Source organism: Balaenoptera physalus (genome assembly GCF_965194825.1).
Source record: "Balaenoptera physalus genome assembly, chromosome: X".
Classification (NCBI taxonomy): domain Eukaryota; kingdom Metazoa; phylum Chordata; class Mammalia; order Artiodactyla; family Balaenopteridae; genus Balaenoptera; species Balaenoptera physalus.
Genome location: NC_138903.1, coordinates 84,228,683 through 84,255,532, shown reverse-complemented (window position 1 = coordinate 84,255,532; position 26,850 = coordinate 84,228,683). Strand labels below are relative to the sequence as shown.

Genomic DNA, 26,850 nt, shown 5'->3' with positions numbered 1-26,850 from the left:
TTTTTAAAAATACTCAGCTTCAAATATAGTTAGGCAAACTGAAAACGAAACTTGCCCTGGGTAGATAAATATCATTTTTCTCTAAAACAGCTCTATTCTTTCAAAGTTATAAAATAAAAGCTAAGTCGATTTGAAAGAAAAATTTCCAGATAAGAGTTCAAAGTTTTTAATGGGAAGTGAGAAAGTAGCAGTTACAGCCACACTGAAACAATTCAGCTCTCTTAGCTCACCACCGTTAAAGTGAAACATTTAAGTAAACCAGCAAAGTTAGAATCAGAAATTTAAACCAAATAATAAGATTTGTTTGGATCGTTACAATGACCATCAGTAATTAGCTTAGTTCTTTTCTTTCTCTAACACTCATATTCAATTCATCTTTATTCTTAAGAGGAAAATTGGCATTGCATTTGCAACCAGTGTGGAACATTGTAGACTCTTGAGATAAATTACCTGTAACTCCAGTATTATGTAAAATTTTTGATAATCCTCATGAAAACCTTTAATTTAAAACATTAAGAAAACAGAATTTTAGAAGCCAAAAAGTCTAAAAGCCAAAATTTTAGAAGCCTTTGGGAAATATCTTTGTCTTTATCATAGAGTCTAAAATATGCATATAAGATTGAGATTAAATGTCCTTTTTGCTTTGAGAACTCAAAAATTCTTTGTAGTGATTGTTTCTTGGCAGTTTTAAAATATATTTTTTTCTGTATTGTTCTGAAGATGAAAAGACTTTCACAGAAACTACAATGGACAATTCTGCTGCATTCGAAGAACCCATAATCTTCAGAATATTTACTGTTTTATGCATACCATATAGATATAGATATGGGTATGTGTATAGATATGATTATAGACATAGATATGTCTGTCCATTTTGGGAAACCAAGTCTTCACCAATATGTTGCCATTTTGGCTTCCATAACACTAATACAAACATTTAAGTAGTTAAAGCTCCGGCTAATATTAGTAACTATTCACAATTTAAACGATTCTGTTAATGTATTCAGAAATGACATGGCCAATCTGAAATATTGCTATTTAGTGAAATTACTAAAATGTTAAGATCAGCTTTATTGCCATTAGAAAATATTACTTTAATAAAAGTAAGCATAAATGAAGCAATTATTTGACCTAAAGTAGAAATTGTTTTCAATATTTATCACCACTATTTTTAAGATTTTATAGTTTTCAATTTATGAACCTAAGTTGAAGTTGGTATGCTGAATTTTGGTGCCTCAAAAGTTTCATATACTGGTTAATTTTCACATGTCCAACTTTGTCTTTTGCTCTTGTAATACAGTTGATTATACTACTAATTGAGATCTGAATGAAAGCATTTAAAAACACTGGTTACAGTACTAATGCATTTTAGAGCACTAGTATGCAAATTTACTGATTTTTAAGTTAACTTTCCCACTACATAGCCAGATGTTTCTGCTCGCAATTCATTTTATTGTTCTATGTGAAAGGAAGTGGCATATAAAGCTGCAAAAGCCATTTACTGATCCATAGAATAGATACAGCTTCTTTGTATGAAGAAAAAAATTTCCATACTCTGCTTCCATTAGTGACTTACTGTGAAGCTGATTTAGATAGAGTACTAAATTAGAAACTGGGGTAGGATGCTCTCTGAGCTCAAAAATAGGAAGCTCCCTTAGTAACATCTTCCAGATTACCTTCTCTCCCTGAACGTCACCTGACTACCACTAGAAGACCTGTATCTGAAAATAGAAAAAAGATAAGTTTAGCAAGTTTGACGATGACAATGACTAGATTGAATCACCAGCAGCTTTCAGATTGGAATGGCTGAAGGACTAAGTAGAAGATGAATAAATGGAATACATTTGATTACTATGGTAAATCTAATCTTCATTGTGTGGGAAGTAAAAGCAGAGGGAAGCTCATATATGGGAAAAACAAAGAGGTGTCAATGGACTGGAGGTCCTTACAAGGTCAGAGAAGAGATATAATGCCAATAGTAAAGCTAACAAGCTGTAAAGGAAAGAGTTTACATATTGCAGTTTCAGGTTTTAGTCCTAGATGTGGCCATGGGGGAAGGTAGCTGAGGTGGGGTGGAAATCCATATGAACATCAGACTCAGCCAGAACAGTGAAGTGGTTTGAGACAGAGATGACAGTCTGGTAGATAACATAATTTAAAAAAATCACTGGCACATTACTGGAAGAGTTGAAAGCACAGAAGCATCAAGCATACAGTAAAAAATTAACTTGTTTTCTAGTTAAGACAAATGTATCATAATTGTCATATCTTCCTTTGATGCACAAATGCATTAGATAGAATCCTCCTCATCCTTTCATAGCATTAGCTGTATCACCATCAATGCTGACAACTATGAAAAAAGGTAATTATTTGAATAGTCTATTGATGTTGAAATGATTTTTTTATAAATGGTTAACAAGGCAATAGCTTATAATGTAAATCCCTTAAGTAAATTGTGTAAACCAATTTAGGTAGTTTACCCGACTTGTAGTTTAAATGTATTTCCTAGCCTTGGAAACTTAACCTTTTAAATTCAAAGATGTAAGATTAGTTTGACTTAAAATTTTAACAAGATTTATGTTAAAGAGGTTGTATGTTCCAATCAAATTTTGAATGACAGTAATTTTTTAGGATATATGGAAATATCACATGCTTAAATATTCTTAGTATACTTACCAACCCAGATAACTAGATAATTTAATAATGCTTTCTGATTTATCATTTTCTCATTTGTTCACCATGAATTTTTTTGTGTTATGATGACAATTCTCAGAAAAAGTTAGGAAATAGGATGTGCTGTTGCGAAAATAGCACTCGTTTGAACGTCTGGGAATTTTATTCTAGTCCCAGATCCTATTTTATCTAACCATACAATAATTAACATTACTTCCCTAAAACTTAATTTTATTATTTGCAAAATGAGGTAATTTGACACATGAATAACCTCTGACATTCTATGGCTCAAAATTTCTCTTGAGAACATCTCTCATTCATTCCACTTTTGCCCTTTGTCTTATTTGGATATTATTCTTCCCCAATGCCATAGTCAATGCAACCACAAACATGGCTGTCAAATATTTTCCACCATGGTATCCTATGTTCAAGAGTTTTGTTGTCCCTTCTTTTCTTCCAAGATCAGAGGATAGAGAATGTGGAGAATGGTATTTCTTTAGGCCTGAGTTCCTTTACTAAAAATCTTCAAGTCAGTGCATATACATAACTGCCTTCATATAATGTCGACCCTTTAAGGACATGATTTTTACTCATACCTCAATGATTTGCCTAATATAAATTTTTAACTGACTTTTATATAGGCAAATGTTAGTAACTGCTTTCCATTCCATTCCCATGCAGGTCACTGAAGACTCAACCAACAACCTGATTTTATTCTGTGGTTTAATGCATTTAAAACCAAACTGAAATATAAGAAGACTTTATTCTCACAAGAATAGAAATTGGCAAGATACTCTGCATGATAAGGTATCTTAGCAATGAACCATATGTTCCTCTTAAGAGACAGAAAATAAGAAGCCCTTACCATAGCTGCTTTTATCAATAATGATAGATTCAACCACAAAACACCTACTAGTTTTTTTGTTTTAATTTATTTTTTATTTTTTATTTTTAAATTTATTTATTTATGGCTGTGTTGGGTCTTCATTTCTGTGCGAGGGCTTTCTCTAGTTGTGGCAAGTGGGGGCCACTCTTCATCGCGGTGCGCAGGCCTTTCACTGTCGGACCTACTAGTTTGAGAGACTTATAGTGTCTATGAGTTGAAGCAAGATATAAGCTACCTCTCAATAATTTGAGTTGAAGGTAAATTTTAGATTTGGGCCATTTTTTCCTTCAACAAATGCTTCAACTTGTGAGTGAGTCCAACCACAGTAGGACAGATTTGAAACTTTGCATCTGATATTTCACAAAAGTTAGGTTTGGGGGAAAAATGAATAATGAAATTTTTTTCTTTTTTTAACAGATTTGGGAAATAAACAATAGAGGCGTGCCAAAGGAAAGTAGAAAAGTTTGGAATTATTGGATAATTCACAAAAACATTTTTTAAGACAGCTTAATGAGAGATGATCATGGTCAATGATGTTATTAAACTTTAGAAATAAAGGTTAGAATCTTTTAAGGGATGTTTGTCTAAAAATATTTCTCTATTTATAGCTATATTTGCCCATTCTTATAACAAGGAAAAAACTGTCTAAATCCAACTTTATGTTTAAATAAATATGGGCTGCATGAGAGCTAGTACGGTACCTTATTTATCGATGTATCCTTGCATATAGACATTTAAAATGTTTCTTAAGTAAATGAAGGAAGGGAGAAAGGAACAAAGAAATGAGTGCTAATTTTCTGGAGGACTTACTTTGAATATGCAAAGATTTGAAATAACAATGCCATTAATGGACATTAATGAAAAAACTGTTGAAATTCAAATAAAGTCTGTAGTTTGTTAATAGTCTGGTACCAATGTTAATTTCTTAGTTTTGACAAATGTACCATGGTCATGTAAGATGTTAAATTTAGGGGTAAATCAGTGAAAGGTATACAGGAACTCTATCTTTGCATCCTTTCTGTATATCTAAATTTGTTAAAACATTAAAAAAATAAGCTTGCCTTCAAAAGTTTATAAATGGTCACTGGAGACATATAAGGTAGTAAATAATAGGTGTTTTAATATCCAGGCAGTCCTCAGTTTATATGGTAGTGTGGAACTCTAAAAATGACTGTGTGCCCTGAAGCCTTTAATAATTAATGAAAAGCAACTTTAATGAAAACAACTTTAATAATTAATCAGAAAATTCACAATTGTTCTGTGACCTCTCCCATGTTTTGTCAAAACAAACAAACAAACAAAAACTCTCTATCAATTATAAATGTATAGGAAAATAGAAATAGTAAAACTAATATTTATTTCACTGTCATTTAAAACATTAGAAACATTGAAAATTGAGGTGTTTTAAATTTTTGTAAGAAAACTTATCAAGAGTGGTTTCAACCAGAGAGCATCTTTTCTATACTTTGGTGAATTGTCTACTGTTTTGTAAGTTTGGATCAGCTTCCAACATTTTATCCTTGTGCTTTCAATGTTTGAAATATCTCTGAGAGTTCCTTTAATATGAAGTTTTGGCTGATATAATTCCTCTGGGTCATCTTTACCCTTTTGGTTTTCTCATTTATATCAGTAAGTTCCCCTTCACCAAGTTCCTCCAGCTGCATACCTGGAGCTTCTTGGGCAGCTATTTCTTCTATAATTGCATTTATGTTTGATTCTAACTTCACTTCAGTGTTATTACTTCTTGTTTCTTTGCTGCACTTGCATCTTCATGGGCCAATTCCCTCTTTTTTTCTCAAATAGCCAAAGATAAAGATGAATTTTATTTTTTTAAATTTTTATTTTATATTGGCCAATTTCCTCTTTTGATTGTCTATTTTTGTAGATTGTCACAAGGGTTTATCATTGGGAGACAGAAGCCAACACAACTACATGCTTTGCTGCTATGTGTCAACTAAAAACATGGACAGTGAGCCAATCACCAACAGGCTTTGAAAGAAATGATATGATTGGTCACTGATTATGATGTGACTGTTATTTATGTAGTGATTTGTGGACTGAAAAGCTAGTTGTAAAGTTTGTACTTTTATGCAATTACTCACAGTTAAGGTACCATGGTAAAACACAAAAACCTGAACAATAATTTTCATAGCAGCATTATTCATAATAAACAAACGTGGAAACAACCAGAATGTCCATCAGCTGATGAATGGATAGACAAAATAAGGTATCTTTACACAATGTAATATTATTTGGCAATAAAAGTAATGTACTCTGACACATGATGCTACATGGATGAATACTGGAAAACATGTTAAGGGAATTGAGCCAGTCACAAAGGGACATATATTATGTGATTCTATTTATATGAAATGTCCACAGAAAGCAAATATTTAGAGATAGAAAATAGATTAGTAATTACCTATGTTTGGGAAGTTTGGAGGAAATAAGGAGTGGCTGCTAACGGATAGAGAGTTTCTTTTTGGCGTGATGAAATTATTCTAAAACTAGATTGTGGTGAGGGTTGTACAGCTCTATGAACATACTAAAAACTAATCATACACTTTAAATCAATAAATTTTATGGTATGTGAGTTATATCTCAATAAGCTACACATACACACACTGCCTAACAGAAATTTGTGCATATAAGAACTGTAGGAAGTAAGGAATGCCTGTATTAATAATGGTCTTTGATTGTTAACTAGTAAGATACATAGTCGAGAGGTTACTTAAAGGAGGTAATCTAACCTCTCTTTAAAAACTGAAGTGTTGTGCTTTGTTCTAATTATTAATGGAAACTAATGTTATATAGGAACTATATTTACATACTATGCATCTAAAAATGATGCATAGTAAGTGTTCAGTAACTAGTTATTAGTTTTTATATTATCTAAAATATTCATTCATTAAAGTTTTTTTTACCAAGTGTGCTTGTGAGGAACAAAAATAGCAGAAAAAGTAAATATTACTTTGTAGACAGCTAATATAAGAATTTTAATTTTACCTTAAAACTTTAAAAAAAACATTCAGCAAGCACTTTGTTGTTGTTGAAATGACCTTTGCAAAAGGAAATTACTTGGATTGTATAAGGAAGTTTAGGAATGTGGTGGGAAAACAAGATTCATGAAACTAAGATGGGATAGAATATTCTAGACATAAGGTACTGGAAGTTTTTGTAAGAGACTGTATGTCTATGTGGGTTTGGATTTGGTGGTAAAGGAGAGGAAGAGTAAACATAAAGAATGAGTCAGAAGAAATAATACAGGTTGAAAGTTTTGGTTGTGGAGCTGAAGCAAGTAGAACTTGAAGTGGTGAGTTCTTCACTTGTAGTTTCAACAATAGTAACCAGAATTAAGAATTGAAAAAATCATTGTTTCACTCCCTTGCTTTTAGGAAGACATGTATGGCAATCTATTTATATCTAAAGAATATGATTCTTTACACCTAATACATGGCCTGTTATAAACCCTGGTATAGAAATATCAGTTCATTTTTACTTGGTATTTCTTAGCTTGACTCTTAGGAAAAAAGAAATTAGATACAGGAAAAGTTAGTATTCTTTTGAATACCATAAAAATATCTTATTCAGTTAGATGTCCTTCAACATTTTTCATTTTTTTCTTAACAGAGTAACAGACTACAGTGTGAAAAGTTGGCATTCATTTCCTTTGAAGGGTCTTTGGCTTTATCACAAGTATTCCATAGTTCAGTTTGTATAAAAATCTTTGAAATCCTTAACTGGCTATTTAATGACTTTCTTCATCTTAATATTTAGCCACAAAGAATGATACTTACCTCATCTGCTAAAAGAAATTACAGATGAATCCCTAGGTGAACAATACTGAGGGTTTTATATCAGCAATATACTTTTTTGTACTTGGAAGACCATGGAGATTAAATTTCTTATGACAATACATTTTTAAATGAAACTTATCCTATAATAAAACTTGCTACTGACTAAAATAAAATGACTTTATTTCTCAAATTTTAAAAGTTCAATGAGAGACAGTTGAAGAGACTATTAGAAGGATGAGTGATGAATGTAATTTACTTCATAACAGAATTTACTTTTATCCTTGTTTCTCAAAATGAAGAGAAAACTACCTCCAATTCCACTTCAAAAACTAAAACATAACAGAAAAAAAGTACATGTCAGGCAGGGAAGACATTTCAGTTACATAGTTTGTGTCTCTAAGGAGACTATATTTTATTTTATTATTTTTGTTTCTGTTTATTGATAAATTTTTGCATTACAAATTTAACAGTATCAAATTCTTGAAGTTTTTTTTTAATGTCTTTATTCTAATTATCATTGTTGCGTAACAAAATACCCCAAAACTCACTGACTTAAAACAACACAATCATTTATTTTTTCTTATGAATACACAATTTGGTCAGGGCTTGGTGGGGACAACTCATTTCTATTCTATGTGGCATTAGCTAGGGCATCTCCACAGGAACTGGAGAATCCTTTTCCAAGTTGGATCACAAATATGCTAGCAAGCTGATGGTGGCTGTCGGTTCCGTTCTGTGTAGCTCTCTCGGCAGAGGAGCTTTGGCTTCTTCACACTGTAGTCTCTAGGTTCCAAGAAAAAGCATCTCAAGACACAAGTGGAAACTGTAGATTTCTTAAGGCTTCAGCCCACAAAATGACAAAGTACCACTACAGCTGTATTTTGCTGATCAAGCAACCACAGAATTCAAATTCAAGGAGAGCAGACATAGACACTCCCTTCTTTGGCAGAGTTTCAAAGATTTTATAACCATGTTTCAAAACCACCACAGGAAAATAATATACAGGGAAAAATAGAACCTGCCCATGAGGTGAGCTCTTACAGTTTATTGTCCCAAAGAAAATATTTTATATTTTATCTTAAAAGCATATATCCAGAGTTTAGCTGAGCTGCTCCATGGTATCGCTGCCTTGGCATCCAATTTATTTGGCCAAGTCGTTTGCAGGGACCTTACACTGACACTAGCCCCCTCATGCAAGCACAAACCCTAGATAGCAGCCTGCAGAGTCACAGGCAAATAAAAATTCTTAGTGTGCCTTATATGCCCCTTAGATATGAATCCCATGGGGATCACCAAAATCCTGCTCTTTTGGTTTGAATTGACCAATCCAGCCCTAACCCAGGATTACCAAAGCACTCCACCCATGGACCCTAATAAAGGCATATGCCCCAGGTCCTGCCTCTCTCTCTCTGCACTCTGCCTTGATGTCCCCATGTGGTTCCTTGAGGTATGCCATGTACTTATTCCAGGACCTGTAAGTAATAAACTTATCTAATTCAATTTCTCTTCTGGTCTTCCGTTGAACCTCAGCTCACCATTGGCACCCACTTTATAAATGTGAATTTAAAACCACGATTATAAGCTAGTCTATTTTTACCTAATTTACTATTACTTTGTAGTGAAATATCTTATTTCCAAGTGTGAATAATCTCAAAATATGCAGATACCAATATACAATCAAATACTATAATATTATATTCTCTAATGGTTAAAGTAATAAATTGATTCAAGTCAATGTAAAATTTAAGTATGACACTTTTGTAATGAGGATCTGTTTATACAGCAGGAGTAGGTGGCACAATTTAGGAGTGCTCAAGATATAGACTGCTTAAAATATAGTATTCTGTCCCAGACTCTGAACATCCTACTGTTAGAGTCATTTGGTTCGTTTCAGTATCTCCAGAAATCTCTGAAAAAGTGTAGATGTCAACTGGAAGTGTACGACTTAGTTTTCTAACAAGCAAGTTCTCATATGGAAGATATATTTAGACATTGGACATAAGATTGGTCAAAGTTTAATAGGAGGAAAGAGATATATAAAATGTTGGCATACTGCCCAAGGATAGCTGAATACAGCAGGGAAGGCTGTACAACATATTTAGGGTGACCATTTTATTTATCATCCAAATGGGATACTCTTGAGCGTCAACAAGAATAATAACTGGTTGAGATGCTGGAGCAAAAGGCTCTAACTAGGATCTGTTTAATCCCCGGCAAACAAATATTTATGGTTTTACTAAGCACAGAGCTTTAGTGCACAAGCTCTGGAAACAGAGAGAAGTGAATTCAAGCCATGGTTCTGCTACTTAAGAGTTATGTGAACCTTAGCAAGGTATTTAGTCATTCACATCTTCATTTCTCTTATCTCTAAAATGGGATAAAATTACCTACCTGAATGATTTGTTATAAAGATTAAATAATAGAAGTTAAGAATTTAGTACATGGTAAGTATTCAATAAATGCTGTTATTTATTAATGTTTTTTCTGATGCTGTCGTTATTGATATTGGTGATATTGTTGCTAATGTTATTGAGATGCCAAGGTATACAAAGATATGTTCTTATCTTCAAATAGTTGACAATCTGTATTATTTGGGGATGCAAAGTTAGCATGCTGAAAATTATCAAGTGCTGTAGATTTAGTAGTTATCTGATTTTTTTATTCTGCTGAGGTTTATTTGGGGCTGTGTTCTCATAATGACAAACAATAGCTTCAGTGGAAACTTCTTTGGTTCTACTCTTGCTGATTTGTGAGGCTTTCATCTGGGGAGTCAGACTACATATAATTCAGAACAAGTTGAGGGAGGTGCAATAAATAACAACTTTTTCCCAGCCTGAGAGTTAAGAAATATAAATATAAAGGAATAAGATATATGGTGGTCAAAATCCACCTTTATTGGATACTTTCTAATTTTGAACCTCAATATCACATAGACCTTGCTACCATTTCCCAGACAATGCTCAGCTCCTATAGGCTTCCCCATATGGGCAATATGCCCCATAAGACTTACTAAATGGAGGGGTAGAGGAGAAATGTACTCCGAAGATAAATCTCCTCCAAAAGAAAGAGAAGAGGAAGGGGCCAGGCTATGCAGGCCATGTTTTTCCTTACAAACTCACTAATCAGATAAGTCCCTTTATCTTTTTAGAGGCTGAATAAGGGGTAAAATTAGGCCAGAGATGACATATGGGTTTCATTCTATATGGAAGAAGGCATCAGGAGTAGGGAAAATGTGTTTCTGTCCAAGAATTAGTTTCAAATATTTTCATGAACCTGTATTGCAGAACACACCTAGTTTTTATATGTAAATAATATAAAATATAATCACAAATTTAACAGTAATATATCACCTTTGCAATGAGTATATTTATGCACATTCTTAGTCCTTTATGATTATTTCCAAGATATAGAATTTCTAGACACCTTTTTAATGTTTTGATATAAATTACCTGGTTGTAACAGGATACATTTTTAATGTTTTGGTTTACTCATTCCTGATGTGTGGGAACCCATCTCTCTATCACTCTCTTTCTCTTTCTTAAATTAGTTATGAAGCTAACAAGCTAAGTTTTTACTGCCTTTATTTTTCCCATGTGTTATACTTAAGCCATCTTTACCCATTTGTGCTATTCTTATCATAGCTGTAGGACAAACATCTCTCCACAATTGATCTTTAATATTAACCTGAGGAAATGGATAACTTAACAGTAGATATGATCTGCATCTGTTTCATAATTAAATTTTATTTATTCCCTAAGGAAGGTAATTTTTCTTTTAACCTGATAACTAACTACTGGTTTGTACAATACTTACTGTTAACTTACTTAAACTTTTCTTCTCTGGGTAGAGAATATCTGTGAATTAAAGACTATATCATTCATTCACTAATTCATATGTGTATTTAATTAATATTTAATAATGTTGACTATGTGTCAAGAATTGTGCTAGAGCAGGAGATATATTAGTGAATGAGAAAAATACAGTTCGTGATATTACAAAGCCATATCAACAAATTTAATAATGATCTCAGGGAATTCCCTGGCAGTCCAGTGGTTAGTACTCTGCACTTCCACTGCAGGGGCCTGGGTTTGATCCCTGGTCAGAGAACTAAGATCCTGCAAGCCACAAGGCCAAATAATAATAATAATGATAATTTCAGCTAGGACTTTTTTGCTAACTAAAATTACTCTTAACTAAAATTACTCTTAAAGTAACCTAAAATTATTTTAGAACAATAGTAAATACTTTAAAATATCAATATGAATATTTAATTTCTTAGAGTTATTTAATAGGCTGAGAGCTTGATAGCTCTAAATAAATTACAGACTCACTATTGGAAGCATTACCTGAAGACTGGCCAAATCTAAACCTGGGGATCTTTGACAAATAAATGGATGACTGTATATTCTGGGGACTAAAGAAAGTAATTTATCTTGTGTGGTGTTATCTTTCTTTAGTGATTCTTGTGCATAGGTTATTCACTAAAATAAAAATGGGTTTTCTCATGGACTTAATCCAATTAGTTGATAGGAGTCCTTGAAGTCAAAAGGATTCTTTATTTTGTAAGTTTTTATTTATGAGACTACAGCTTTTTAAAAAACAATCATTTGATTCATTTTAAATTAATTCTATTTGTAATTCTCTGTGTGTATGTGTGTGAGTAACCTCAGACATTTAACATTGGACTCTATATAAAACACCTTAGATAAAATGTTACCCCCAAAAATATTGAGTTCTTCAAAGCCCATGTCCTTGGAACTCACAGTTTATCATAAAATGGTTCTGGATATAAATTAAGTGCCTCGAGATTCCTAATTAGAATATATATTTTCAACTTTTTTGACCTGACAGCTCATTTTTTGTTTTTTAATTCAAGGTGATAACAGTGGTCTTCTGTTTGATGATTGTCTCCATTTTAGTACTTTTGAAATACTTTTTATGTTTGCAATTTTCCACAATGCTGAATTATATGTTGAGAATTATGTATCACACATATTTTTTTGTTTCCTTTATTTTGGGGGTTTGATTGTTTTTTGTTTTTCTTTTTGGTTTGTTTGGTATTTGGTCAAACTCTAGAATATAGCTCTCAAAGTATTAGAGGTGCTGGAAATTTTTCTTAGTGATACCAAGTGTCCAGTAGACCCTTCTATTCCACCATGGTATGCAATTCCCCAGGGAGGGATTAGATCTGAATGGCCGTGATAAAAATTGGATGTGATTAAGAGTAAATAAATATGACCTGTGAAGTTCATAAAGACTGCTATATGATTAAATAGATGCATATATTTTTCACTTCAATCAAAATAAATTAACCAACCATACATGTCTATCCATACTACATTCATTAACCTATATTTTAAGTACTAAACATGGTGTTTAAAATAATAAATAATCCAGGATCTTCCTTACTTGCTCCTCTCCTGCTTCCCTTCACTGGAATTAACTAGCTTCCTGCCTCCACCTCCTGCTTTCAGTCATATTCATACTTCTTTGGATATTTTGTTTGTTTTGTTTTGTTTTGTTTTTAAACTGATAATTTTGGTATCTAAATCTTGTTCCTTTACAATAATTCATTTTCATTTACTTCACTAGTTTTATCTGGCATAAGCTATCTTGGGCAATTTACCTTTTCTAGCCAGTTCCTCATAAGCCAATACTGGCTCTAGTCCATAGTCAGTGCTCTGGCTGGTATGCTCATTCCTCCTTACAAGGAGAGGAAAGAGGTGACTATACACAAATTTTTAAATTAATTTATCTTCATAATGTTTCCAGAGAAAATGAATGAGTTTGACCAGAATTTCCATCATGTCTAATTTGGTTACATCCATGTACCACCTTCATGTTTCATGCTTAAGCATTCAAGCACCTGACTTGAGTATTGAACGATGCCTTACTAACTTCTGAATGATTTTGTTTATTGATACAACATCCAGAAAATTTACTGAATTTTTAATTCTTTCAAATAATTTCAATATAGATATTCCTGGATGTTATTCAAATGCAGATATTCTTGGAATTTCTATGTACAGAATTACAACACCTGCAAATAAGATTTGCCTCCATTCTTTTGCCCTTCTTTCTCTCTCCCTCTTTCTCTCTCTCTCCCTCTTTCCTTTCCACTCCCTTTCTATATATACATATATATATATATATATTCATTTGAGAGTAAGTTACCAACATCATGCCTCTTTACCCCTAAATATTTTAATGTTTATTTCTTAACAATAAGAACATTCCCTTTATAACCATAGTGAAATTATAAAAATCAGAAATTTTTAACACTGTATATTATAATACTACTATACAATTAAGAGACCTTTATTGTTATTTTGTTCTGGTCCTACCTAAACTAAAATCATATATTTCCTTGAGTTATGGTGTTCTTTCAGTTTTCTTTACTCTGAAAAAGTTTCTTGGCCTTTTTTTGTCTCTTTTGACATCAACATTTTTGGAGAAAAGAGGTTAAATATATTTTTATTGAGGTAGAGCTGATTTATAATATATTAATTATAGGTATACAACATAGTGATTCAAATTTTGTATATATTATGCTCCATTTAAAGTTATTATAAAATATTGTTTATATTCCCTGTGCTGTGCAATATGTTTTTGTAACTTATTTATTTTATATATAGCAGTTTTTTCTTTGTGGTAAGTTCTTTTAGTTTTTATTACCATGATAATAATGGACTCATAAAATGAGTGAGAATGTATTTTTCTTTTAATTTCTGGAAAATTTTGTATAGAATTGATTTTATTTCTTCTTCAAAGTAGTTGTAGAAACCACTATTGACAACATAGTGCTTGGAGTTTTCCATGTGTCAAGGTTTGTAACTATGAATCCTTCTCTTTTTGGTTAGATATACAGTAAGGCTTTTCAGGTTATGTACCTACTTTTGTATGAACTTTACTAGTTTATGTCTTCCAAGGAGTGTATGCATATAATATACTAGTTAAATATTTAAGTCTTTCACACTATTCTTTTATTATCCCTTTAATACCTGAAGTGTCTATAGTAAAATCTCTTTTTACATGATTTTGTTAATATATATCTTCTCTCCTTTTCTCCTGATCATTCTGGCTAGAGGATAATGAATTTCATTGACCTTTTTAAAAAATTAAATTTTTATATCATTTATATTTACCCAGTTATGATTTTTGATTTGTCTGTTTCTCTATTCAGTTCTATTAATTTTTGCTGGATGTATTTTGAAGATTTTTCATTAGGTGAATGCTCATTTAGGTTTTTAAAATTTCCTCTTGATGAATTGAGGTATTAATAGCTATGGATTTTTCCTTTTTGCTTTAGAATCTATGTTGCCTGATATTAATATACCCACTCTAGTTTTCTTTACATTTATGTCTGAATTATGTATATTATCCAATATTTTCTCCTGACGTGTTTTTATATACATGGTGTGGGATTTTTTTGTTTGTTTGTTTCTTGTAGACACTGTTTTGTTGTTGTTGTATGGCTTTTGTATCCAAAATGACAGTCTTTTCTTTCTTGGTGGGAGGGGTTTGTCCATTTACATTTGTTGCAATAATTGATATTGTCAGTCCTAGTTGAGCATCATGCTTGGTGTTTACTGTTCTTTCATATTTTCTTTTATTGTTATTATATTTCCCTTTTTGATTAAATAAGAATTTTATGATTTTATTTTAGCTACATCATTGGATATATGAGATCTTTCGGTTGTTTTGGTATTTATTGATGGCTCTTGGTAACATAGCAATAATACATAGAATCAATAAAATATCAGAAAATGAAATTAAGAAAATTCCTTTTACAACAACACCAAAAGACTACAATGTTTAGGAATACCTTTACCCAAGGAAACGTAAAAACAAAAACACTTGTAATTCAATAATTTAAAGACAAATAGCACAATTTAAAAGGACAAAAGATTTGAATAGGTAATCTCCAAATAATATATGCGATTGGCAAATAGGCACATGGAAAGATGCTCAAAATCATTACTCACTAGGGAAATGTAAATCAAAACCACAATGGGATACCACTTTTTTATCTACTCTGATGGCTAATTACAAGAAATCAGACAATAATAAATTTAGCAAGGATGTGGAGAAATTGGAATCCTTATTTATTTCTGTTGGGAATGTAAAATAATTCAATGAACCCTTTTAGAAAACAGTCTGGCAGTTCCTCAAAAAGTTAAACATAAGTGTTGACATATATACACTACCAAATGTAAAATAGCTAGTGGGAAGCAGTTGCATAGCACATGGAGATCAGCTCAGTGCCTTGTGACCACCTAGAGGGATGGGATAGGGAGGGTGGGAGGGAGATGCAAGAGAGAGGGGATATGGGGATATATGTATACATATAGCTGATTCACTTTGTTATACAGCAGAAACTAACACAACATTGTAAAGCAATTATACTCCAATAAAGATGTTAAAAAAAAGGTTAAACAGAGAGTTATCATATTATTCAGCAATTCTACTTCTAGATATATACCAACAAAGTTGAAAACATGCATCTCCACAATAATTTGTACATGAGTATTCATAGCATCATTATTCATGATAATCAAACTGTTAAAATAACCCAAATATCTGCCAATTGATAGATGAAGAAGCACAAATAGTAGAATATTTTCAGCCATAAAAATGAAGTGCTGATACCATGCTGCAACATGAATGAAACTTAACATTATGATAAGTGAAATAATTCAGACATAAAATACCACATAATGTATTATATTTATATGAAATCTCCAGGATATGCAAATCCATAGAGATAGAAATTATATTAGTGATTGCTAGGAGTTGGGGAATGGGACAAATGAGGATTGACGGCCATGGGTATGTTTTTTTCCCCCCAGGGTGAAGAAAATGTTCTGAAATTAGAACGTGGTGATAGTTAACAGTCTAGTAACCATACAAAAACCACTGAATTTTACACTTTAAAATGTGAATTTTGTGGTATGAATTATATCTCAATTAAAAATTACGATAGTGGAAAATTCAGAGATTACTTCATTGAAAATTTTCTTTAAATTTTTTTCTGGAATACTTTTCCTTTATCATATCTAAACTGTCACACATGTGATAAATTACTTTTTTTCAAAGTGAAATTTATCTATATCAAGTTAAATTAATTTTTTCATGTGTATGTGTATACCTGTAACACCTCTCCATTTCTGCAGTCAGCATCTGATATAAGGTCATCATCATCATACTTATTAATTTTACAAGGCAAGGGATAAATTTCATAGTGAGATACTTTTAATGGGCTTCAATTTTTTTAATAATATCTTAATAATGTTTGTATTGTAATTATTTCATTTTCAGTATGTAGAGAAGGGTAAAAATAGTATGTAGAACCATAAACAAACCAAACTAACCGCAATAAGTTTTGATATGAAATCATTATGTTAAATGTATTTATATGTGTGAACTATGATATGAAAAATCTCATATAAGGGTAATATAATTCTTAAGTAAAAAATCTAGTTGGTAAAATAATTTTAAAAATTTGTGTTAGCATCTTAAAAATCAACCTAAATGTTATAAAAATTAACAAATTTTTTACAATAATACTATAAAAAAATCTCTCCAATTGTGTATTTTATGGAAGCATTAGTTGTTAAGGTGGTTCTTTTTTATTTTATTTTATTTTATTTATTTATTTATTTATTTATTTATTTATTTATTTATGGCTGTGTTGGGTCTTTGTTTCTGTGCGAGGGCATTCTCTAGTTGCGGCAAGCGGGGGCCACTCTTCATCGCGGTGCGCAGACCTCTCACTATCGTGGCCTCTCTTGTTGCGGAGCACAGGCTCCAGACGCGCAGGCTCAGTAGTTGTGGCTCACGGGCCTAGTTGCTCTGTGGCATGTGGGATCTTCCCAGACCAGGGCTCGAACCCGTGTCCCTTGCATTGGCAGGCAGATTCTCAACCACTACGCCACCAGGGAAGCCCAAGGTGGTTCTTTAAAAAAAAAATTATATCATAGGGTTGCTGTGATAATTAAATGAGTAGAAGTAGGACACTACCTTAACAAATATTAGTGTGAAATAAAATTCATATTTTATGGCAAGATAAGAAAAATTTAGACATAAAAATTTTCTCTGCCCTTTGGCCTCCTCTCTCCCCTCTACTATGCATTGTGTATCTGCATTATGCACCGACCAAACCTCCTGCATTGGCAGAAATACCCGCTCAACCATAAATAGGAACATTCTCCTAGCACCAACAAGGCAACTCCTTAAAAGATAACATTCCTTTTCTTTTAAAAATTTTTTTTTGAAATATAGTTGACTTACAATGTTGTGTTAGTTTCAGGCGTACAGCAAAGTGATTCAGTTATACATATGTATATAGATTCTTTTTTAGAATTCTTTTCCATTGTAGGTTATTGCAAGATATTGAGTATAGTTCCCTGTGCTCTACAGTAGGTCCTTGTTGGTTATCTATTTTATATATAGTAATAGTGTGTATATTTTAACCTCAAACTTTTAATTTGGGATAACATTCCTTCTTGACCTTGTAAAGGATTATGATGACCTACCACTTTGTACTTGCAGATCTGAATTGTATAAACTGTCAATAATACCTCATTTAATGTACATCTCTCTGTCTCAGAAAAACTTGTATAGCTGTGCTTTGACTACTAATGAGTGGAACAGTTTTGGAGCTTTCTGAGATGCTGTTCCCAGGTTTTAATCTCAATTTGGCTTGAATAAAATTTTCCATTTCTTTCTTGGATCAACTGATTAATTTTTCTGTTGACATTAGTTATTATCGTCCCAGAAGTGTGTGAGCTTCTGAAAGCAGAGATTTTGAATATTTAATTCACTGCCTTTTCTCTAGCATCTAGAAAAGTGCATAGCATATGAAAGAGAGTCAATAAATAATCATTGAAAGAATGATGTTGAGTGAATGAAGGTGCTAGAGGAAATGGTCTTAATCTCCTCTTTATCACCAAAATTTGTGAAGCTCTTTTGAGAATTCTTAATGTAAATTGAGTTTTTCAGTACAGCTCCTAGTAGATTTGCATCCCTAAAATCAAAGCTAGGATGACTCACTGACTTTACTTGGTCCTGACAGTTAAAGGAACCAAGTTCCTGTGGTCAAAAATGAAACATTTTCAAGAGTGACTTTTAACAATTAGAAAACACAATGTGGAGCAGCTTTCTCTGACACTTTCCAGGTTGTAATTCTGGAGTGATTAAAAGGTGGCTTTGCCTGCATTGTCAAACTAGCCACCTTCTATAGTGATAGCTTTACTAAAAACATTCTCAAACATAATCACCCTTCTTCTTTCATCCATTCCAACTAGGGATTATATGTTTTACGAAAGATAGCATTACTAGCCCTATGTCTGCTTCTGCCACTGATGATTTTCACCGTGATGCTCAATATCTTGAGGGAGCAAGATTTGGTAGTGGGTTAGTAATTTAACATCAACAAAATAGAAATATTAAGCTGTTGTTGTCCTTTGAGCAGTGAGAAGTGTGACAGTAAATGTCAAAGATAAGTATGTCAATTGGCAATTGTATTGCTTTTAGTTTTAATATGAAGCGTAAATCTGCCAAATGGAGAAACACCCACAGTGCGCAATAAGTGAATTCTGACAGAACAAATTGGTTTTCTCTCCATCACTGATGCTGTATTATCTAAAAAAAAAAAAAAAAAAAGCAACATGGTTGCTTAGAAGAGTATCAGAGAATGGTTGTTTCCGGCAATCAAATACAGTTTGTCTAAAATCTGAGGAGCTTGAGGCTACAACATAATAAAAGAGAGATTACACTCTTGTGTTCCTGATCAAAGGTGCCTGCTCAGTTGACTACTTCTTTGTCATCACCTGATATCACATCTTTGATCCATGTCTAATGCTCTCAACAAGCTACAACAAAGCCTTTCAGTTTTAGAATATGCTTTTTAAAATTTCTGTGCAGTTTTATTTTAACAATGTATCAAATGTTATGCCAGATAATCTAGCAGGGTATCTTGCACATAGTAGGCATTTGGAAGCAGCAGGATATCATGGTAAAGGGCAGTGAACTAAGACACAGCTCTGTTACAAATTGTTGTATACTCTTGGACAAGACATTCTGTCACCTCAATGAACATTTGTTCCTAATTTGTAACATGGATCTGATATTTTCTTTACCGATTTATGTAAGTGGCAAGTGAGATAATTTATTAGAATGTCCTTTGAGGAATTTAAGAAATATGCAATAGTAAGTAGGAAGTACTTATTACTATAAAGTTAATTTGATTTACTTTCCAATTCTGAAAATGAACTTATTGAAATAATTGGGATATTTCTCATTTAAAATGTGTATATATATATATATATAAAATAATTTAAATATCTTTATTCAGATGTTTCAAATTACTATATGGAAACAATTCTAGACTTAAGAAACTTGTAAAAATATCACAGAGGTTTCCTTATCCCCTTACTTAGTTTCCACTAATGTTAATATCTTACATAACCATAGTATACTTATGTGAAATAAAATTCATATTTTATGGCAAGATAAGAAATATGTAAACATAAAATTTATTCTCTGCCCTTTGGTCCCCTCTCTCCCCTCTACTGTGCATTGTGTATCTGCATTATTCATCGACCAAACCTCCCCATAGGCAGAAATACCTGTTCAACTATAAAGAACAACATTAGCTTAGCACCAATAAGACAACTCCTTAAAGATAACATCCCTTCTTGATTTTGTAAGGGGTCATGATGAGGCTTAGACACATTATTTAATATAGAGCTGTCTCTAGATTTTTTGATGATGGCCATTCTGACCAGTGTGAGATGATATCTCATTGTAGATCTGATTTGCATTTCTCTAAAGATTAATGATATTGAGCATTCTTTAGTGTGTTTGTTGGCAAGCTGTATATCTTCTTTGGAGAAATGTCTATTTAGGTCTTCTGCCCATTTTTGGATTGGGTTGTTTGTTTTTTTGTTATTGAGCTGAAAGAGCTGCTTGTAAATTTTGGAGATTAATCCTTTGTCAGTTGCTCCATTTGCAAATATTTTCTCCCATTCTGAGGGTGGTCTTTTGGTCTTGTTTATGGTTTCCTTTGCTGTGCAAAAGCTTTTAAGTTTCCTTAGGTCCCATTTGTTTATTTTTGCTTTTATTTCCACTTCTCTAGGAGCTGGATCAAAAAGGATCTTGCTGTGATTTAGGTCATAGAGTGATCTGCTTATATTTTCCTCTAAGAGTTTGATAGTGTCTGGCCTTACATTTAGGTCTTTAATCCATTTTGAGTTTATTTTTGTGTATGGTGTTACGGAGTGTCCTAATTTCATACTTTTACATGTACCTGTCCAGTTTTCCCAGCACCACTTATTGAAGAGGCTGTCTTTTCTCCACTGTATATGCTTGCCTCCTTTATCAAAGATCAGGTGACCATATGTGCGTGGGTTTATCTCTGGGCTTTCTATCCTCTTCCATTGATCTATATTTCTGTTTTTGTGCCAGTACCATACTGTCTTGATTACTGTAGCTTTGTAATATAGTCTGAAGTCAGGGAGCCTGATTCCACCAGCTCCATTTTTCGTTCTCAAGATAGCTTTGGCTATTTGGGGTCTTTTGTGTTTCCATACAAATTGTGAAATTTTTTGTTCTAGCTCTGTGAAAAATGCCAGTGGTAGCTTGATAGGGATTGCATTGAATCTGTAGATTGCTTTGGGTAGTAGAGTCATTTTCACAATGTTGATTCTTCCAATCCAAGAACATGGTATATCTCTCCACCTATTTGTATCATCTTTAATTTCTTTCATCAGTGTCTTATAGTTTTCTGCATACAGGTCTTTTTTCTCCTTAGGTAGGTTTATTCCTAGATATTTTATGCTTTTTGTTGCAATGGTAAATGGGAATGTTTTCTTAATTTCTCTTTCAGATTTTTCATCATTAGTGTATAGGAATGCAAGAGATTTCTGTGCATTAATTTTGTATCCTTCTACTTTACCAAACTCATTGATTAGCTCTAGTAGTTTTCTGGTAGCATCTTTAGGATTCTCTATGCATAGTATCATGTCATCTGAAAACAGTGCCAGCTTTATTTCTTCTTTTCCGATTTGGATTCCTTTTATTTCTTTTTCTTCTCTGATTGCTGTGGCTAACACTTCCAAAACTATGTTGAATAATAGTGGTGAGAGTGGGCAACCTTGTCTTGTTCCTGATCTTAGTGGAAATGGTTTCAGTTTTTCACCATTGAGGACGATGTTGGCTGTGGGTTTGTCATATATGGCCTTTATTATGTTGAGGAAAGTTCCCTCAATGCTTACTTTCTGCAGGGTTTTTATCATAAATGGGTGTTGAATTTTGTCGAAAGCTTTCTCTGCATCTATTGAGATGATCATATGGTTTTTCTCCTTCAATTTGTTAATATGGTGTATCACGTTGATTGATTTGCGTATATTGAAGAATCCTTACATTCCTGGAATAAACCCCACTTGATCATGGTGTATGATCCTTTTAATGTTCTGTTGGATCTAGAAACAATAAATGAGGGAGAGGGTGTGGTGAAAAGGAAACACTCTTGCACTGTTGGTGGGAATGTAAATTGATACAGCCACTATGGAGAACAGTACGGAGGTTTCTTAGAAAACTGAAAATAGAACTACCATACGACCTAGCAATCCCACTACTGGGCATATACCCTGAGAAAACCATAATTCAAAAAGAGTCATGTACCAAAATGTTCATTGCAGCTCTATTTACAATAGCCAGGACATGGAAGCAACCTAAGTGTCCATCAACAGATGATTGAATAAGGAAGATGTGGCACATATATACAATGGAATATTACTCAGCCATAAAAAGAAACGAAATTGAGTTATTTGTAGTGAGGTGGATGGAGTTAGAGTCTGTCATACAGAGTGAAGTAAGTCAGAAAGAGAAAAACAAATACCGTATGCTAACACATATATATGGAATCTAAGAAAAAAAAGGTCATGAAGAACCTAGGGGTAAGACAGGAATAAAGACACAGACCTACTAGAGAATGGACTTGATGATATGGGGAGGGCAAGGGTAAGCTGTGACAAAGTGAGAGAGTGGCATGGACATATATACACTACCAAATGTAAAATAGATAGCTACTGGGAAGCAGCTGCATAGCACAGGGAGATCAGCTCGGTGGTTTGTGACCACCTATGGGGGTGGGATAGGGATGGTGGGAGGAAGGGAGATGCAGAGGGAAGAGATATGGGAACATATGTATATGTATAACTGATTCACTTTGTTATAAAGCAGAAACTAACACACCATTGTAAAGCAATTATACTCCAATAAAGATGTTAAAAATAAATAAATAAATAATATAGAACTGTCTTTGTCAAAAAACTTATATTACTGTGTTTTGACTTCAAACACGCAGAACAGTTCTTGGAGCTTTCTGAGATGCAGTTCCCAGGTTATAATCCTCAATTTGGCTCAAATAAAAATTTCCATTTCTTTTTTAGATTGACTGATTAATTTTTCATTGACACATTAAACCCAGGAAATTAAATTTAGTGCAATACTGTTAACTAATCTACAGAATTTATTTTACCAGTTTTCTCCCTAATACCCTTTATCTGGTCCAGGATCCCACAGTTCATATCTATTTAGTACTTATATCTATTTAGTCTCCTCCAATCTAGATCAGTCCCTTGGTCTTTCTTTGTCTTTTATAACTCTTGAAGAGTACTGATGTGCTATTTTGTAGAACGCCCTTTTATATTGGGTGTGTCCAGATTTTTTTCAATTAGTCTGAGTTATTTTTAGTAAGAATGTTACAGTCATCACAGCTAAATTGTCCTGATGTCTTTTCTTTTTTCTCTTTTTTCTTTTTCATTGTAATGTTGGAAGCAGTGATTTTCCCAACCACATTCTCAGGTGTAAACTGGAAGCACATGTATTTTTTTTCACTGTAGTTTGTGCTCTCTCTTTACAGATAACGCTGTGTGTGTGTGTTTGTGTGTGTGTGTGTGTGTTTTAATTTTTAGAATTAGAGTGGGTTTCTCTGTCTTCAAGTTATAATGAGTGTATAATCTTTGTGTTGATTTATTTTTATTTTACCCTTCTTGCTGTTCTTTATGGCTGTAATGGATATCCTTCTCTTCAGCACCTGGAAGTGTACTTTCTATATATATTTATGTTACTATCTCTTCACACTAACAAACTCTCATTTATTAATCTTTTAAAGGGAAGTGTGTGTTTTTCAGATAACAAGTGTGTTAAGAAGTGTTATGGGATAAAAACTAATATGCAAAATGTGTTAAAATTTGTATCCCCACAATCATAGTGTCTCGTGGGTACTGAGAATATTTGCAAGTGTTGAGTTATAATCTCAATGTAAATTTAGAAAGTTGAATGTTGTTGTTCCACTAACAGAAGATCATTCAGACTGTATGATGAACTTGATGTTTATTCTATTATATTCTCTGCTGTGCAGAGAAAAATCTTGTCCTGATTCATTCTAGTGTAATTATAGTCTATAACTACCATTCAATGTTTTTAATTTAAAATCATCTATAATAATTTTGCATGTTGGTGTATATGTACCAAAACTTGTAGAACAGTAAGTGTCCTAATGGGGATCTTTGGAAATGCTCTGAATTCCAAATATTCATTTCCTGTCATTGAGTATCACCAAGATTTAATGCACCAAAAAATAAAATTAAATATTTAAATGCAATTATCCAAGTTTATTTTCCTCCCCCATTTTGGTATGACACAATAGAACAAGAATCATAGTTGTAGCTGCATATTAGGGACTACCTAATAAGGTCTTATTTGAATGTCCTAGCATTTGCGATATATATATTTAGGCTTGGGTTATATTCAAAGCAAAAAAAAAAAAACGAAAAAAAAACCAAAATAAAACTTAGGACAAATTATGCATTCAGAGACATATTTCTTATTATTAATATGATTAGCTCTACTCATCCATATGAAATACAGACTATAAAAATCTGAAACATTGCCCAAACTGATGACAGTTATTAAGCTGGTTTGTATGTTGAAATGAGCAATTTTAAAATGTGTAGAAAAATTGACAAGCTGCACAGCTTTTTCATAGTAAAGTTTTGCCTTGTAAAGGTGAAAACTCTTTTGACAAAAACAGGCCTTCAAACTTTTTATTAAGTAACAATTGAGTTCAAAGGAAGCTATTTTTATGTGTGAAAATGAGTTTGGTGGCCTCAGTCCAGGTTCTAGCAAATATTTGTCCATTCAAAAATAATTTTCTTTGTACATTTGTGTAATTATTGGAGAATATTCTGTACTCATCATATGATGCATTTTGGGAAATTTAGACTTTTGCTCCTTAGGGAAAGGAAAGCAGCAACTCTCTTTCTTTGCCTGCATGGAAGAATTTTTGTAAAGTGCTGCAGTTGCCAGCTCCTGTCTTCAGCAGGACAGTGTTTTCCAAGTTAGAGTTTCCTAGAAACATTTTAGGAGATAATAAAAAGTGTGTTTTGATACTGGAGATAGTGCAATAAGATAAGAAAGTAAATAGAAGGTATTCAGATGGAAAAGGAAGGTGTAAAATGTCATTCACAGATTATACAATTGCATATGTAAAAAAACCCAAATAATAGATTTTTAAAACTCTTGAAACTAATAAGTAAGTATAGCAATGTTGTGGGATTCAAGGTTAATATACAAATATTACTTGCCTTCCTATACTAGCTATGAACAGTTGAAATTTCAAAAGAAACAATGCTATTTACAAAACACCAAAAAGTGAAATGCATAGACATAAATCTAATAAAATATGTATAGAATCTATGTGGGGAAAGCTAAATAACTGTGAAAGAAATCAAAGAATATCTAAATAAGTGGAAAGATATTCCAGGTTCATGGATTGAAAGATGCAGTATTCTTAATATGACAATTTCTCTCAAACTGATCTATAGATTCAATTAAAGTCCCAGTAAGCACTTTCGTACCTATCATGAAACTGATTCTAAAGTTTATATGGTCATTTTTTAGTATACTAACAACAAAAATGAAGAACAAAGCTGGGTTATTCACATTACTTAGTTTCATTACTTTAAACTACAATAATTAAGGCAATATGGTATTAGCAAAAGAATAGACATATATGTCAATGGAATAGAATCAGTCCATAGATAAACCCACACAAATATAATCAATTTATCTTTGACAAAGGAGCAAAGACAATTCAATGCACAATTTTAAATATTTGATTTGTTGAAGATATTCTTAGAAGAAGAATGCCAAGTCTTGGGCTGGGAGAAAATATTTGGGAAACACATATCAAATGAAGGATTTTTGCCCACAGTGTACAAAGAACTATTAAAAGCTGACTAATAAGAAAAAACAAAATCCAATTTTTAAAATAGGTAAAAATCTATGTATTTACTTCAACAAATAAGATAAGCATCTGAAAAGATGCTAAACATAATTTATCATTAAGGAAATGCAAATTGAACAACAATAAGATACTACTACATACCTCTTAGAATGGCTATAATTATTGCTAGTAAGGATGTGGAGTACAAAGAACTCTTATTGCTTGCTGGCAGGAAGGTAAAGAGGTATAGCCCTTTTGGAATACAGTTTAGTAGTATCTTACGAAGCTAAACATAATACTACCATGTGATCCAGAAATTGTGTTTCTGGGTATTTATCCCAATGAGTTAAAAACTTATGTCCACAGAAAATTATGAACGCAAATGTATATAGTAGCTACAGTCATAGTCCACAAAAACTGGAAGTCCCCAATAAGTCCTCCGATGAATGGATAAAGAAACAATGGTACATCCATACAATGGATTAAAACAAATAAGCTACCAAGCACCCTCCTCAATGCCCCCCCCCCAATTAATGTATCTTTAATGCACATTGCTAAGAGAAAGAAGCTAGTCTAAACAAGCCAGATATTACATGATTCCAATTATATGATATTCTGGAAAAGTTCAAAATATAAAGATGTTAAAAAGATCAGTGGGGATTTTCAGTTTCTGACCTAGAAAGTATGGAGCTAGGAAGTCACCCCTCCCAATCAAACACACACACACACACAAAACACAGAACAAATGGAAAATCAACAACTCTGCCTAAGTCAGTCAGAGAACTGAGGTCATAGGGCAAATCATTTGTCATCAAAATTAAAGAGACAGACAGAACAATACAGAGAAACACAACTTACCTGAGCAGAAGTCCTGGAGCAGAAAATTCCATGAAAACTTGTACTGAGATAGGAATGATTAAACTGTAATTGAAAAATTACTGGAGGTTCAGTGTGGACAGTTTGAGAGTAAAAGTACCAGGGGGTGGGGAAGAAAAGTGACTCCCCACACCTTCATGAGTTTTACCACCAGGACTCAACCAGGTTATTACATTGAAAGCTGAGAAAACTCCTCCTCTGCTTCCAGTGGAAGTAGGGAAGAAGAAGCCATTTTAAAATATGCCCAGATAATTCTGCTCTTCTTAACAAGACATGCCCTCGAGAGAAACTATTTCACCAAAGCCTAACTCATCTTCAGAGAG

The 26,850-nt window shown here is 32.8% G+C and overlaps 1 long non-coding RNA gene across 1 annotated transcript; it reads right to left on the bottom strand.

Annotated features, from left to right (window-relative positions):
• Positions 1–26,531, bottom strand: LOC309653128. Its single transcript, XR_014259001.1, has 3 exons — positions 26,510–26,531; positions 3,741–8,139; positions 1–3,582 (listed from the first exon to the last, which is right to left on the bottom strand). It is a non-coding gene; the product is annotated as an uncharacterized lncRNA (long non-coding RNA).
• Between the last annotated feature and the right edge of the window lie 319 nt (positions 26,532–26,850).